General features: G+C 45.4%; 1 pseudogene; it reads left to right on the forward strand.

Annotated features, from left to right (window-relative positions):
* The first annotated feature begins 1,154 nt into the window (after window positions 1-1,154).
* Window positions 1,155-1,299, forward strand: LOC129403949 (small nucleolar RNA SNORA70; annotated as a pseudogene).
* The last annotated feature ends 2,711 nt before the right edge of the window (window positions 1,300-4,010 follow it).

A 4,010-nucleotide genomic window follows, 5' to 3' on the forward strand; every position in this document is an offset into this window, starting at 1 on the left:
GGGTACAAGAAATGAACCCAGTGTCGTGTTTTGGTTGTTTTGTTTTTACTTTTCAGTCCTACCCAGTGGTGCTCAAGGGGTACCCCTGGTGCAATATTCTAAAGTGCCACTTAGAAAAACAGGACCTAAAAATAAATAAATAAATAAATAAATAATTAAAAAAAAAAAGAAAAACAGGACCTATATACACATACATACACATACAGCATATAAATGTACATTTTGCTGGTATCTTTATTTTTATTTATTTATTTTTTTTGCTTTTTGGGTCACACCCGGCGATGCACAGGGGTCACTCCTGGCTCATGCACTCAGGAATCACCCCTGGCGGTGCTCAGGGGACCATATGGGATGCTGGGATTTGAACCCGGGTCGGCCGCGTGCAAGGCAGACGCCCCTACCCACTGTGCTATCGCTCCAGCCCCGCTGGTATCTTTAAACACTTAACATTTTAGCATTTGTTTTGTTTTGTTGCTTTTTGGGTCACACTGGCAATGCACAGGGGTTATTCCTGGCTCATACACTCAGGAATTACTCCTAGTGGTGCTCAGGGACCATATGTGATGCTAGGAATCGAACCCGGGTTGGCCGCGTGCAAGGCAAATGCCGTACCCACTATGCTATTTCTCCAGCCCCAACATTTTAGTATTTGAACAGTAGGAATGTTCCATTTTTATTATGTACATATTTGCTATTTTTTCTACTATATAAGTACATACACAGACACACACAGAGACACACAGACACACACACACTTTGAATCACTTCCATCTCAGATTTTCTCTTCTGAGATGAAAAGCATCTCTTTTTTGGCCATACCTGGCAGTGCTCAAAGGCTATTCCTGGCTCACTGGTTGGGGGCCACTCCCAGCAGTGCTCGAAGGACAATACAGTGTTGGGGATCAAATCTGGGCCTCCTGCGTGTGAAGCTCATGCTCCTTCCCATTGAGCTATCTCTCTTGCCCTCTTCCCCTAACTTGCTCTGACATGTAACCAAAGTCAGTTTTATTGCATGGGGTCAGGGGAATGTTACAGTTTGTCTATTACAACAGGTCATGTTGCATAACCTAAATTAATATATTCCCTAAGTGCAATAACTTATAAATACCTTTCTTAAACCCCAGTGACTGTCACTGAGGTAAAGGCACTTCCCTCTGCAGCCAATTAAGCCAACTGTACTCCTTTCCCCTGGGGTTCCATGTGTAATGCCTGCCAACAGCACCCTTTCTGGGAGTCTGGGAGTGCGGGCAGCTTGTATGTGGCTTGGATGGGCAGCACTAACGGGTCTTGGAGACAGCCCTTTGCAGTGGACAGTTTTCGGGGGAAGGAGGTGCAGTGCCCAGGGCTTATTCCTGCATGTGTTCAGGGTTTACTCCTGAATGTGCTCAGGGCTCCCTCCTGGCAGGGATTGGGGGACCACATGAGTACCGAGGATCAAACACATGCAAGGCAAGTGTATCGCACACTATACTATCTCTCAGGCCCACAGTGGACACTCTTTTTCTTTTCCTTTTCTTTTTTTTTTTTAATTCTGTTTTTGGGCTACACACAGGTATGCTCAGGGGTTACTCCTGACTCTGCACTCAGGAATTACTCTGGCAATGCTTGGGGGACCATATAGGATGACAGGAGTCAAACCCAGGTTGGCCTTGTGCAAGGCAAGTACCCTACCTGCCATACTATTTATTGCTCCATTCTCCGAGAATAGACACTCTCATCTGCCCTCCTGCTGTCCCCAATCTTGGGCTTCAAATAGGTATGCAGGGTGTTTTGGGGAGGCCCCAGAGCACTGTGGACAGAGCCAAAATTGGTAAGTCATCACATCCATCTATACAAGCTGCAGACCCAGGCCAGATTCATGTACCCTGGCTGCTGAAGCTCAACAGGGCTTCCCAAGTTGAATGAGGATGAGTTTGAAGACACAGTGGTTGAGAAGCAATTCACTGGGTCAGATGGATCCTTAGTCGTGAGCCTCTGGACAACGACAGGCCTGAATTCCTGAGAGCCTCAGAGCACCCCCTCCTGAGTCCCTGATCCTCACTCCCCACCCTAATAAACCCTGCTTCCTAGCCAAAGAATAACAAATAAAAGTACTTCTCTTGAGACCAGAGAGATATAGTATAGCAAGTACAGTATTTGCCTTGCATGCGGCCAACCCAGGTTTGATCCCTGGTATCCTCTGTGGTCCCCAAGGCACTACTAGGAGTAAATCCTGAGCATCATCCAAAAAATAACTCAAAAAGCAAAAAAAAAAAGTACTTTTCTCTCCACTCATAATCATTCTCTCGAAGGATCCCAAATGGCCACACAGCATGCTGTGTTGGAACTTCCTCATTCTATTTGAATAAAGCAATTGATGGCATGGTGAAAATTGAAAAAGGGACCCATTTCTTTGTGTAATAAGGCTTTGAAAGCCTGTCTCTGACTAGAATGACTGTGTGCTGTTGTCCTAACAGGGGAGAGAGGCAAGTCAGAATGACTTAGTACTCAGCATGGTGTTTTTGGTTTCCAAATAAGCTTTCTCACCACTGTAAGTTAAGTGTGCTTGTTTTGTGCTGCTAAGGATTGAATTCAGGGCCTCAGGCACACGATATCAGTGATGGACCAACTGAGCTCCATCCTCAGCCCTTTAAGTTGAATCTTTTCTAGGAATCAGTATGCTGCATGTGATACGGATGCTGCTTTTGTTGTTGTTGTTGTTGGGACCATACCCACCAGTGCTGAGCATGGGGAAAGGGGCTACTCCAAGCTTTACACTCGGGTCACTCCCAATGGTGCTCCAGGAGCCATGCAATGCCAGGGAACAAATCTGGGGCTCCCACATGCAAAGCATATACCCCAGTCCATTGAGGGATGTTATCTCTCCAGCCCAGTGACTACTAATTTTTTTCTGTTGGTGGAGGGACAGAGGGAGAGTTCCCAAGCAATGATCAAGGCGTATAAAGACCACCCCCAGTGACTGACCACCCCCAATTCTGGCTAGCAAGCTTAAAGCAAGGATGTGATGGTGAAGATCTCTGCAAGCAATGGCTATGTGTGTGTGTGTGTGTGTGTGTGTTGCTGTTGTTGTTTATTATTGTTGTTGTTTTTGGTGGGGGGCACACCTTGTGGTGCTCAGGGCTGACTCTGGCTGTGCACTCAGGGATCACTCCTACAGGCTCGGGGGTTCTGGGGCTCAAACCTGGGTTGACTACGTGCAAGGCAAGTGCTCTACCCACTGTACTATCTCTCTGAGCCCTTAATCACTTCTTCTTTTTCTTTTGGGGAAAGAATTTTGGGGTCACACCCAGTTGTAGTCAGGGGTTACAGCTGGCTCTGTGCTCAAGAATAAGTCCTAGTGGCTTACCCTACCCATAATCCAAGAGCACCGGACCACATTTGATGGGGTTCAAAGTAAGAGGCAACCTGTTTTAGAGGGAATTTTATTTTATAGACTTATAGAAGGGTTTAATGGCCCCTGGGTGAAATACAATAATCTTCACACTCTTTCCTCTAAGGATACTTTTTTTGTAGCATTGTCAGCGATTTTGCACAACAAACAATACAAAATATATTATTTCTGTTCTGCTTTGGGGCAGGGATTGGTGTTTGGGATGGAAACATGTAAAATAGGTGATAGAAGGTGTAATGGTGGTGGGATTGGTGTTTGAATATTAAATGCAATCAAATATTGGGAACTACTTTATAAAATAAAAAAATAAAAGAATTAGTCTTGGTGGTGCTCAGGTGACCATTTGCAAGGCAAACCCCTACTTGCTGCTCTGTCACTCCTGCCCCTCTATCACTGCACTTTAACCAAAAGAAATTGGGTTCCAGTCTGCTCTTACCCTTTTTACAACTACTCAGCCTAGTTTTGGACTCTTAAGAAATAACAAATGGCCTTGAAGCTGACCTCACCGTGGCGAGAATCACATTTTATTTCTATCAATTAAAGGACTAGGGGGACTTGGGTTGGGCATCGTGTTGTGTAATTCTGTGGCTCCGCTCAAAAGCTCTAAGGATAAAAAGTG

Source organism: Sorex araneus, chromosome 3 (genome assembly GCF_027595985.1).
Source record: "Sorex araneus isolate mSorAra2 chromosome 3, mSorAra2.pri, whole genome shotgun sequence".
In the NCBI taxonomy this organism is placed as follows: Eukaryota; Metazoa; Chordata; class Mammalia; order Eulipotyphla; family Soricidae; genus Sorex; species Sorex araneus.